At 42.8% G+C, this 13,172-nt stretch overlaps 1 protein-coding gene across 5 annotated transcripts in view; it reads left to right on the forward strand.

Moving 5' to 3' along the window:
• The first annotated feature begins 7,220 nt into the window (after positions 1-7,220).
• frmd4ba (FERM domain containing 4Ba) overlaps positions 7,221-13,172 on the forward strand; it is a 31,010-nt gene continuing 25,058 nt past the window's right edge. For 4 of the 5 annotated variants that reach the window (XR_013453245.1, XR_013453246.1, XM_078092448.1 and 1 more), the window contains exon 1: positions 7,371-7,650. The gene's annotated coding sequence lies outside the window, so the exon portion shown is untranslated. Of the gene's footprint in view, positions 7,651-13,172 lie in introns of all 5 variants that reach the window. The other variant, XM_078092449.1, reaches the window with a different exon arrangement.

The raw sequence follows: 13,172 nt of genomic DNA on the forward strand, positions 1-13,172 counted from the left end.
TAATTCATAAGTGACACAGACGCCGTTTGTCCAAAACCAAAACGCTGTGATCACTAGAAATAGAAAGCAAAATGAATAGAATGTTTCGTTTGTACTTATTCAACAGATGTCTCAGTGTCTTCTGTCTGCTGTGAGGTCCCCCGACCTTCTCTCCCTGTTTCTATCCATGTTTCTGTTATATTACATTATCCAAAAACCTGTAACTGTTGCCCCCCAGATCACCAACACAATCTGACAGAAACACGTGAGACCACCGGGAGCACCGGGCAGTATGTGGTGGGACATTTAGTCCTACTGCCTTTAATTCGCCTCATACTTTGTTAGGCTGGAAAAAGAAAGAAAAGCAAAAGTAATTTGAACCAAGTCAACGTTGCCTTTTGGGTTCAGACAGAACAGAACCACTAGTCCTGATCCATTCACCGGACCACTTTGCTTTGTGCACTTTGAGTACAAGAAATTTCTGCTTAATTTGGGAATTTGCGTGTCTGCAACCAAACGATGCTAATTGATTTTCCATTGTCAACATTTGCACAATGTCAGCACATTGTTTGCAGCAAGCACACCAGTAATTATTAGTCATTGTACCTCCTGAGTTGCAGCATTTTCCTTCGTGCCACATCAAGGGGAAGACACTCCGTTTAACCCGAAGATAAATGTCTACACCGAACCAATCGAACCAACAGTGTGGAAAAACAGCTAAATTACTATTTATTTATGTTTATCTTCTCCTTAAAGGTGCTTCACGCCTTTTACTCGGGAGTAAAAAGTAAGAATGAATACATCATATTTTTGATGTTGTCGTGGTAACGCGATGAATAGTCTGACTGTTGCATTCTCTTTTGTATGCATATATATTTGAGTGTCTGCCATAAAAAAGAACCTTTTTAAACAAACCCACGTACACGAATCACAAGATTTACATTTCGTGACTATTTTATAAACTGCCTTGAGACTTGGTTGAAAAGCTCCACACTGTCAGATTGGATTATCGTTCGTATGTATGACGTCAATGAAACAGTTGTTGTCTGTTTTAATCGGCTGTGTTCTTTGACTGAGCATAAAGAAACCATACAATAGATGTGAGTTACATTTGGACACAGTGTATGTTATTGTTTATGGGTCAGTCACATGCTGCGCACTCCGAATGTCACAGCAGTTCATCTCGTAGTCAGCCATGTCTGCAGGGCGTGTGTGTAGCATGATGGACAGCAAATGTTATGAAATAGGAAAATAAAGCATTAGAAAAGTAATGATGGCTGCTAAGTTTTGTAGATGTGACTTGTAGCTTGCAGCAGATAAACTATCACGTAGGTGAAAACCCTGATCAGCGTTTCCAAGGTTCCTTCATGCGTCACTGACAACGTCCACCAGAGGGCCTCAAACACAAAGAGGAGGAGATCCCAACGAAACCTCATGTTCACTTTATTTCTCCACGAACGATGAAAGTACATGTTCATGTAGGAAATGGAACCAAAACGTTTTATTTCCAACTTATGGGAAAAATATACAAGAGAGTACTTTTTTATTTGTTTTATTGTGACTAATTAATATGAGGCAACATGTTCCTTTGATACGCGTGCATTTCTCATATTAATAAGAGGCCTGAAAGGGTCAAAGCTACAGGATTACACATCTTCTCCACACGCTGAAGGCCATATTCCACCCATTATACTGCTCACTTCCCTCAATATATTATATATATTATTATATTATAATATATATATTATGTGAAGTAGGATTCAGGGCATTTATATGGAGACAAAGTTACATAAGAAGAAGTCTAATATTAAATATATCTGGTGAAGTACTTGTTTAGTAATATCTGAAATGCCAGTATTCAATAAATATGAAGACAGATTTAACGATGAAAAGTAATTTGGGCCAAAAGGCAGAGAAATGTGAGCAGAGCATCTTCTCTTGTCTGCTGGTTGGTTTCACTTCCTCGGCTTCCTGACGACGTCTGACGTCTTTCCAGCTGCGTCCCGATCATTCGATGCTCCACCGCTGTGATCACATTAGCTTTTGATGGTGGATTCTGTAGAAACCACACGTCTCGGTACTGTAGGCCCACGTGCAGTCTGCCCGTTAGCTGATAACCTAATTACACCACGACAACGTGAGGAGACACAACGCACACATTCAACGTCCTGCTCCACAAATGACACATTCCCGAAAAACACCAGAGGATTAGAGCGGAACATTATCATCATTATCCAGACTCAGATTACAACATATAGATGGAACTAAATGATTAACGTAATTATTTAGATTAGAGGCTCCAAGAATTCGTATTATTATTTGTAGTATTAGTCATATTTGTGGAGCTTTTTTATCACATAGCTTGTGTTTTTTTGACTGAGCTGAATATTGTAGGTTCATTGTTTTGAAGATAAGCCCTCGCAGGAACGAATGGATGGTTTTCACAGAAGAACTTCTTGAGTATTGATTTTTTAATATCTAGCACTGAGATGAAGAAGCTTTTACTCCAAGGAGACCCGACGTCTTCGTCGTGGCATCTGATTGTGATTTGTTCCTGCACACATGCATATAGTGTATAAAGGGTTATATTACCCGCTTGTTGGTTTACATATCGACCCATGACTCTAAGCCCCCAGTTTGTCAAGAGAAAGGTCATCATTTGTACTATGATAAGGGGGGGGGGGGGGGGGGGGGACACATGGTGAAGATAACTACTTAATTCATTCACCATGACCTGGAAAATACTAAAGAGGGAGTGAAATGGCCAAACTATGGAGACTGGTGGTAAGAGGACAGCACAACAGCTGACCTGCTTGGAGGTCTGGTGCAGGATGAGGAGGGATGGACGGGTCACTGCTCACTTATTCTTCATGTTGTCATGCAGCCTTTGTTTATGAGAAGCCCTCCATGAATGCACACAGCTTGTTTTAAAAGGAGAGCACGCAAGTTAAAACATAAAAGAAGATGACATTACCAGTTCAGTTCAGTTCCATGGGGGGTGTTGAGTTAATCTGTCCGGGGGAGCGGGGACAACTGGAGAGTCAGAGGACAGGATGCAGGTTGACAATGGGCCAATGACTGGGACGGTGTGTCAGTCAGGAGGGTGGACTCCATGTTAACATCTGTTCCAAAGCACAAGATAATCCCCTTGTACTTAAAATTCATCGTTTCCTCCCTCTGCACAAACAAAGCTCCCCCCGATCCCGTTGTGTTCAACTTGAGCTGCACATCTTTGGTTTCGTTTCGTGTTTCGTTAATTCAATGACCTCAACATTTTCTTAACCTCCTGAGATCTAATCTAACTGCGAGCTTCTTGCGGATAAATGTCAGTACGTTGGATCATTTGGATCATTTTCCTGTATTTTTGTGTTATAAATCAAATTCATTTTCCAAAAAGTCCAGTATTTCAACGCTGTGTCTCTTATATTATCATAATAAGAACAAAGCTTCTGTGAAGTGTCATCAGTCGCTGGTGGGCTAATCTCACCAGCAGCTGAGGCCAGGATTGTGTGTGTGTGTGTGTGTGTGTGTGTGTGTGTGTGTGTGTGTGTGGGGGGGGGGTTCCCTAATCACAGGCTCCCAGAAATCCTCTCAAACGGGGGGGGGGGGGGGGGGGGGGTCGGAGCCTGCAGTCACTCCTTCACACTTCAAGGAGAGCATTTAGTGTCACACTCAACCTTTGCCTTGAATTGGAGATTCATCTTTCTTGAAGCTTTCTGTTTGTTGAAGCTTTCTGTTTGTTGAAGCTTTCTGTTTGTTGCCCAGCTGAGATGAAGCGTCACCTCTTCCCACGACGGCGTTTCAGCTGCTGCATAATGGCACCGTTTCATTCCTCCCATTTCCCCGCTTCGCCGTGTCTGCTGAGCTTTTCCATTGTTCAGCCTGTCAGCGGCCCCCCCGGTGGGGCCCTCCTTTCCTTCCCCTACGTGGAGGCACTGGAAAACATACATCGAAATTTGAGATGCTCCCAAGGATCATGACAACAGCGCTACAGGGTTGCGAGATATAGGATTGTTATAGATACAGGATTGCTATAGATGTAGGATTGCTATAGATATAGGATTGTTATAGATATAGGATTGTTATAGATGCAGGATTGCTATAGATGTAGGATTGCTATAGATATAGGATTGCTATAGATGTAGGATTGCTATAGATGTAGGATTGTTATAGATATAGGATTGTTATAGATATAGGATTGTTATAGATGCAGGATTGCTATAGATGTAGGATTGTTATAGATGTAGGATTGTTATAGATATAGGATTGTTATAGATGTAGGATTGCTATAGATGTAGGATTGCTATAGATGTAGGATTGCTATAGATATAGGATTGCTATAGATGTAGGATTGCTATAGATATAGGATTGCTATAGATATAGGATTGCTATAGATGTAGGATTGCTATAGATATAGGATTGCTATAGATATAGGATTGCTATAGATGTAGGATTGTTATAGATATAGGATTGCTATAGATATAGGATTGCTATAGATGTAGGATTGTTATAGATGTAGGATTGTTATAGATATAGGATTGCTATAGATGTAGGATTGCTATAGATATAGGATTGTTATAGATATAGGATTGCTATAGATATAGGATTGCTATAGATGTAGGATTGTTATAGATATAGGATTGCTATAGATGTAGGATTGCTATAGATGTAGGATTGCTATAGATGTAGGATTGCTATAGATATAGGATTGCTATAGATGTAGGATTGCTATAGATATAGGATTGCTATAGATATAGGATTGCTATAGATGTAGGATTGCTATAGATATAGGATTGCTATAGATATAGGATTGCTATAGATGTAGGATTGTTATAGATATAGGATTGCTATAGATATAGGATTGCTATAGATGTAGGATTGTTATAGATATAGGATTGTTATAGATATAGGATTGCTATAGATGTAGGATTGCTATAGATATAGGATTGTTATAGATATAGGATTGCTATAGATATAGGATTGCTATAGATGTAGGATTGTTATAGATGTAGGATTGCTATAGATATAGGATTGCTATAGATGTAGGATTGCTATAGATGTAGGATTGCTATAGATATAGGATTGCTATAGATATAGGATTGCTATAGATGTAGGATTGTTATAGATATAGGATTGTTATAGATGCAGGATTGCTATAGATGCAGGATTGCTATAGATGCAGGATTGCTATAGATATAGGATTGCTATAGATATAGGATTGTTATAGATGCAGGATTGCTATAGATGCAGGATTGCTATAGATACAGGATTGCTATAGATATAGGATTGCTATAGATATAGGATTGCTATAGATATAGGATTGCTATAGATATAGGATTGCTATAGATGTAGGATTGCTATAGATGTAGGATTGCTATAGATATAGGATTGCTATAGATGTAGGATTGCTATAGATATAGGATTGCTATAGATGTAGGATTGTTATAGATATAGGATTGTTATAGATATAGGATTGTTATAGATATAGGATTGTTATAGATATAGGATTGCTATAGATATAGGATTGTTATAGATGTAGGATTGTTATAGATGTAGGATTGCTATAGATATAGGATTGCTATAGATATAGGATTGCTATAGATGTAGGATTGCTATAGATATAGGATTGCTATAGATATAGGATTGCTATAGATGTAGGATTGTTATAGATATAGGATTGCTATAGATATAGGATTGCTATAGATGTAGGATTGTTATAGATGTAGGATTGTTATAGATATAGGATTGCTATAGATGTAGGATTGCTATAGATATAGGATTGTTATAGATATAGGATTGCTATAGATATAGGATTGCTATAGATGTAGGATTGTTATAGATGTAGGATTGCTATAGATATAGGATTGCTATAGATGTAGGATTGCTATAGATGTAGGATTGCTATAGATGTAGGATTGCTATAGATATAGGATTGCTATAGATGTAGGATTGCTATAGATATAGGATTGCTATAGATATAGGATTGCTATAGATGTAGGATTGCTATAGATATAGGATTGCTATAGATATAGGATTGCTATAGATGTAGGATTGTTATAGATATAGGATTGCTATAGATATAGGATTGCTATAGATGTAGGATTGTTATAGATGTAGGATTGTTATAGATATAGGATTGCTATAGATGTAGGATTGCTATAGATATAGGATTGTTATAGATATAGGATTGCTATAGATATAGGATTGCTATAGATGTAGGATTGTTATAGATGTAGGATTGCTATAGATATAGGATTGCTATAGATGTAGGATTGCTATAGATGTAGGATTGCTATAGATATAGGATTGCTATAGATATAGGATTGCTATAGATGTAGGATTGTTATAGATATAGGATTGTTATAGATGCAGGATTGCTATAGATGCAGGATTGCTATAGATACAGGATTGCTATAGATATAGGATTGCTATAGATATAGGATTGTTATAGATGCAGGATTGCTATAGATGCAGGATTGCTATAGATACAGGATTGCTATAGATATAGGATTGCTATAGATATAGGATTGCTATAGATATAGGATTGCTATAGATATAGGATTGCTATAGATGTAGGATTGCTATAGATGTAGGATTGCTATAGATATAGGATTGCTATAGATGTAGGATTGCTATAGATATAGGATTGCTATAGATGTAGGATTGTTATAGATATAGGATTGTTATAGATATAGGATTGTTATAGATATAGGATTGTTATAGATATAGGATTGCTATAGATATAGGATTGTTATAGATGTAGGATTGTTATAGATATAGGATTGCTATAGATATAGGGGGGTCACGAACAACAGCATCGACGTTGGACCATTTGATGAGATAACGCGTTAGCACACATTGGCCTACTTACACGTCCAGCACGCCGAGTCCTGTTTCAGGTCAACTGATGAATTGAATTGAATCCAACATTGACTCCTGAGGGAACATCGGATGCTAAACATTCACAAGCTCATCTCTCCGTCTGTCGACTGACGAGAACCATGGGAGGGAAACCCCTGAAATAAAGAATGATTATTGATGCTCGGTAGGGTTTTAAAGTCAAGTGATAATTGCTCCTTTTGATATAAATCGTTTTCTGAGGAATGTTCTGCTGTCCTTGTTCTGTATGTCACTAGTTTGCTGAATCACAGAAGTGAATCTCAACGTGAATGATGCTGGTCCCTTTCTCCATCTCAAACTTATGTCCAAACGCATTTCACCAAGCCAATGATACGTCTCTCATTACAACGAGCAGATAACAACACAACTGCAGGATGAGCGCTGGTTACAAAGGCTCCACGGTCACATTTCAGCACTGAATGGATTCGCACCGACAGCAGGGCGCGCGCCGCCCGGCGGAGGGACGCTGTCATCTGTCCCGGCCCGGATCCGCGGAGGGGAGGAGGGGGGGAGGAGAGGGGGAGAGGGGGAGGAGTGAGTGAGTCTGTGTGCACGGATGGGCGCTGACACGCGGCTCTGATGGAAGCGGATCGCTTCCTGCACTTTGCGGACGAACCGAACAGAACCGACTCTGCACCGTTCTCCTGTTCTTCGTCGTCACTGACCATGTGGTGAGGGGACACCCGGAGGGGGACGCGTCTCTGGGACCCGCCGCCGGCTGAGGACACGGACAAGAAGTGGGAGCGACCCGACCACAACAAAAGACACGAGGTGGGAGACGTTTCATCATCGTCCGTCACTTCAACATGTTTGGTGCTTCTACAGTCACTACTACTTTAAATGCGCTATTTTAATCATAAAGATAATAAAACACGTGGTTTTGAGCCCTTTAGAAGAGGCAATGAAAGCAGTGACAATACAAACGGGGTAAACAGATGATACAAGTAAGAAGGACACACAGACACACACATAACAGGCACCACAGTTCATGTTGTCATGTGTTGTCATGTGGAAGTGTCCCTGAGACACCTGTCCTCTAAATGCTCCCCATGGCTTTAAAATGTCATGTAAGTCGCTTTGGATAAAAGCTAAATGACCTGTGATCTAATGTGATCTAATGTGATCTCATGTGATCTCATGTGATGTCATGTGATGTCATGTGTGTCCTGTGCTCATTCTTCTCCACCGTCCACACTCAGTTTGCTCTGTTTTGAGTAGAAATGTGTCAACAGGCCGCCGAGCGTCTTTTATTTGACACTTCTGCTGCGAGGACGTCAGCACGTGCGTTGACCTGTTGACCTGTTGGCAAACGTATATTTGAGTTGTGCGAGAGCACCGGGCCGATGTGATGATAGAGGCGCATTATGTTCTGTTATTAAACTAAAGCTGAATCCTCTTTCTGTTGTGGCTCGATGGTCAGCTGGTCTCCTCTGTGGAATATCCTGCTTCCTGGACCAGACCAACAATGGGGAGCCGGCAGGGCAGCACAGATAGCCTGTGTGTGTGTGTGCGTGTGTGTGTGTGTGTGTGTGTGCGTGCGTGTGTGCGTGTGTGTGTGTGTGCGTGTGTGTGTGTGCGTGCGTGTGCGTGTGCGTGTGTGTGTGCGTGTGTGTGTGTGTGCCGGGGGTCAGCAAATAACAAATACTTTGATACAGAGCATGCATACATAAATATATAAAAACATAAGGACACACACAAGGACAACCAGTGACACCAGTGGTGTGAGTGAGACAGAACAAAGGCACAGCTCTGGTTTAGGTGATATCCAATTTGTGCCTAATGAGAGCAACATGTGCCGTCTCTCTTTCTGGCGGAGAGAGGGGGGGAGAGAGAGGGGGGAGGGAGAGGGGGAGAGAGAGGGGGGAGGGAGGGGAGAGAGGGGGGGGAGGGAGAGGGGGGGAGAAATTGCAACGGCAGCGCTGCTGCTTTGTGTTGACGGTGCTTCTGGGATGTTCAGCTGCTTTTAATGGGGTCAGCGCTTCCAATTCAATAAAGCTATTAACCGCCACCGAATATTCCAACGCCGGCGCGGATACGAGCAGTCTGCCAATCGGGGTCCATTAACGACCTCGTCCTTCTGAGGGCAAAGCGCATTAAAGCCACGTCCAGCGGACCCAGTGTGACCCGAGGAGTCCAGCAGCTCCCAACTCTCCCCAAAGCCCCTGTTTTGTGTAGAAGGTCGTTTGTCAGCATTTGTCTTCTTGTTTCCCACACGTCTTTATTATGAGCGTCTCCGCGTCAGTTGGGCCATGCGATACCGTCGTCACGTGGGATTCAGCCTGGAAACCAGTTCCTGATGGACTGGTTTGACAACAGATACTCCGCTGACAAAGATGAAACCAGTAACAAAGTGATCCTCACAAGTTAAACACTACTTTTATCAACGTGATGAAACCAAATGTAAAAACATTTATCATCACTTTAGTGGGCTGTCAAATTAAAACAAAGAGCAATGCACGTTTAAGAAGCAGAGTGCAGGAAATCTCAGTTCAACTCCAAAATTGTTTAACAGCTCAGCTGATGAACATTCGGGTGAGAGCGATGATTAACTCCCCTTTGCCGTCAGCCGCTGGAGGTCTTTCTAGATTCTGTGTTTGTGGGTCGTCAGTAATCAATAGACGAGCCGGGGAAATCAATCCAGCTCCGTCCAAGTCAGAGAAAGGACTCCATAAAGCGAGCTGTAAATGTCCCCTGTGCTTCCGGGTCCTTCGGTAACATAATCACCGCCGACTGTTGTGTCAACAGGAATCGCTGTGCAGAGTTCAGGCGCTGCTCTCTTCCTTGTTTCATGTCGGCTGCGTCCTGTCAGACAGGACATCCTGAGTGAAGCAAAGCGTCTGGCCTTCAGCTCCTCATTAACAACACACACATCACCAAACAAGCCGCTTTCATTTTGCAAAAAGCTCTTTTACGCGAGTTATGTTGTCTTGTGTGCGATCTGTGTGATCATTTTGTTTTTGTGGTAACTCTTTGTCAGATTTCTACAAACAACATGAGCCAGGAGAATATCTGTGAGCTGGTGACTCCTGTGGTTTCGAATCATTTCGATCTCCTTACGGATGGACAGATTTCCCTCAAACAGCAGCTCATGAATTATGGATTATGGATGGATTCATTGGTCCCCCATGTGTGTCAGTGGTTATTGACCCGGGCCCTTCAGAGTGACGCCGCGGGAACGTCAGCGCTGGTTAAACATCATCATTTGTGACGACTGTTTAAATGACAACGTTATTGAATTCCAGCTAATACATGTTCATCTGCCACATCGAAAGTTTTTCCCTTTGAATATTCCCAGAATTGTTCCTGACCGTCAACATTGTTAACCTGACTGTTCACCGTCTAAATCTAAATATGCTGCACTGCTGCAGGTGTGAGACAGATCTGAGCGGGGGGGGCACCGGCTTCCTGGTGGGTTCATCCACAACCCGGGGCCGTAGAGACGCAGCGCTCCTCCTCCTCGTGTGGATCTGGGATGTAATGGCTTGAAGGCCGAGAAAATGAAAACCACAACAAAGCATACCATCCACCACCTTTTCCTCCGCCCGTGCTGCTGCCGGCGAGGGTTTGGAAAGAGGGAGAAGTGGGTGTGTGTGTGGGGGGGGGGTCACTGTAATTATGCTGCTTCTATCCATCCATCTGCCTCTCCATATTTATTATAATCCATTTTCCTCTTTAACAACACAGAACACACAGACAACAGCAGAGCTTTGTAGTGACGATGTTGAGGGTCTGTTTGAGAGCTGAATGGTGAACGGAATGAGACCCCCTCCACTGGGGGGGGGGGGGTCTGGATGAAAGCTGCTATTATTAGCCTCTTAGGCACAAACAGGAAAGGTACATGATGTCAAAAATCGAGCAGACGTTCCCCACAGCCTCGGATCCACCGCGATCGATGGAGCTCGGCGGCCTCTTCACGTGTACAGAGCCAGGGGGGTGAGGGGGGCTCGGTGGGGGGGAGGACTTCTGTGGATATACTCTCAAACCCCCCCAAACGCTGTTTCCTGTTGAGTGGGTGGACCCGACTCATCTCTTCTCCACCCGTTCTCAATGAGTCCATCTCTCTTTGGGTTGTGGTTTCACTGACGGTGCTCGTCATAAATTCTTCTTCCTTATGCAAACATCTAGTTTGAAACTATCATTTGAAACGGGACCTTTTTTGCTTGACATTATATTACATTATATATATATATTATTATGTGGCTCATTCCGTGATTTAACCGTCCAGATGACAGATGATCCACTGGGATGGTTAAAATGAACTTATTGCCGTTCCCTGTTGATACTGTTAATAGAGCGTGTGGGTAACAATGATCTGCATGCAGACGGTCTCAAACTACTGTCACCTCGCCACTGAAAGAGAATTAATAAGTGATATATAGAAGTTAGACAAGTGCAGGTTTGACTTATATAACCAGTTGTTTTCTGCCTCTTTTGTTGGATCTTCACCTACTTTTCAAAGTGCTAAAATATTGAAGCAGAGAGAGTTTTCCATCTGCAGTGCAGCAGCTGTTCCAGAGTATCTCATGTGTAGTCACAGTAAAAGTAGTGAATTAGAGGTTCCAGCAGCAGTACAGCAGGAGCAGATGCTCTGTTTCCAGGTCCCTTCTACTAAAAGATAAATCCCGGATTGACTCCCAGCACCGAGCTGCAGTCTGAGTGTGCACACACAGCAGGACAGAAATAGAGTTGTTTGGCCTTTTTGGTGGTTTATGGAAGTCTGTCTGTGCAGTGTGTCAACACATCACGTTGACTAAGTGCAGTTTTCAACATGCAGTGTAACCCGATCACATGGGATCTGTCTGCTGTCTGGCCAGATACGGCCGTTTCTCATCTGGTTATCAAGTCAGTAAATTGGATTGAGAGTGAGAGGGTCTCATTACTGTACACAATCTACATGCAGATATCAAATGGATTCAGACACCTCAGTGTGTCTGTACAGCGTGTAAATGCATTGGTATAATTGAAGGGGGCTAAAACCCTTTTAGCCCTTAACATGCGTGAAGGGAACAATTTCTATAATCACATCAAACCAATTTCCTCAGTTGTGTTCTACAAAGAGCCAATATGCACCGTGTTACCAACCAAAGTGAGGAACCACAATCTTGTATACCTTTTATTGTGAGGCAACACATGGAGAAGTGTGTTTTTAACCACACGGACTCAACAGTGTTGTAATTTAGCTGAAAGCTCCACTAATCATCTCACAGACCCTCATTCAGCTGAGGGATGAGGTGCAGTGGAAGCTGGGAACTCCTTCCACCGCCATAGAAGTATTTTCTTTGGGCCTCACACAGTCTCCCTGAGGCCCCTTTTGCAATTATGGATAGAAATGAAACGGATTATGGTTTTAAATCCCTGGTGTTTTCGTCAATGGTTATAAATCGTATGCATTTATACCAGACTCGATATGAATAAAACCAGCTTCGTGCAGTTCTTCAGTGAACTGTGAGTGCACTACTATGGTCTTTCACATGACACATCATTTATTAAAGTCATTAATCATAAACATGGGAGTTCCTTTTCAAATCTCTCCTCAATCTCAGACTGCCCTCTTTTTATTTATTCCCTCTCAGAGACAATATCCGTTTAATACTGAGACCGGCCGATTCCAAACCATCGCTTTTTTCTTCCTTTCTCCTCGCAATAATTCCGCCCCCCTTCCTCCGCCTCAGGGCTCATTAAAGCCCCCCCACGGGTGGTGTCTCCTCCCCTCCCCCTGCTCTGCTCCATCTCCCTCGCTTTCTCTTTGTTTCCTTTGCACGCCGGTGGAGATGCTCACAGTGGCCATTCATACTTTCCATCACTGGGCTATGATATTGAAAACCAATGACAGGCTCTTTGTGCTCCTCCTAAGAAATGTCTGGACAAGTCTGAGCACCCGCGGCCCCGCGGGGCAACGTTTTGCTGTCTTCCTCCCGTGGCTTCTGAACCCCCCTCCTCTCCATGGCATCTGGTTTATAACGCACACATGGTCTGCCCTGCGGCCTCCAGCGGGCCCCCGAGCCTTTGGGTGGAGGGCAGCAGCCTCGCCTCCTCCACTGCCCCCCCGCCTGGCCTCACAACGCTGGGCTGTACCGCCGAGACACACAAACGGGTTTTCTGTCTCGCCGTCCATTTGCCAAATGATGGAGCTCCATCACAAGGTGTTGATTGGCTGCAATTAAGATGTCTTGTGATTATTTCTTTTTTTTACGACACATTCTGTCTGTCACAGATATATAATGGCAGCTCAGACGACCTCAGGTCAGATATATTGAAAGCAAATATAGTTATTTTTGTGTCAAATCATGTGT

This window comes from Gasterosteus aculeatus, chromosome 17 (genome assembly GCF_964276395.1).
Source record: "Gasterosteus aculeatus chromosome 17, fGasAcu3.hap1.1, whole genome shotgun sequence".
Classification (NCBI taxonomy): Eukaryota; Metazoa; Chordata; class Actinopteri; order Perciformes; family Gasterosteidae; genus Gasterosteus; species Gasterosteus aculeatus.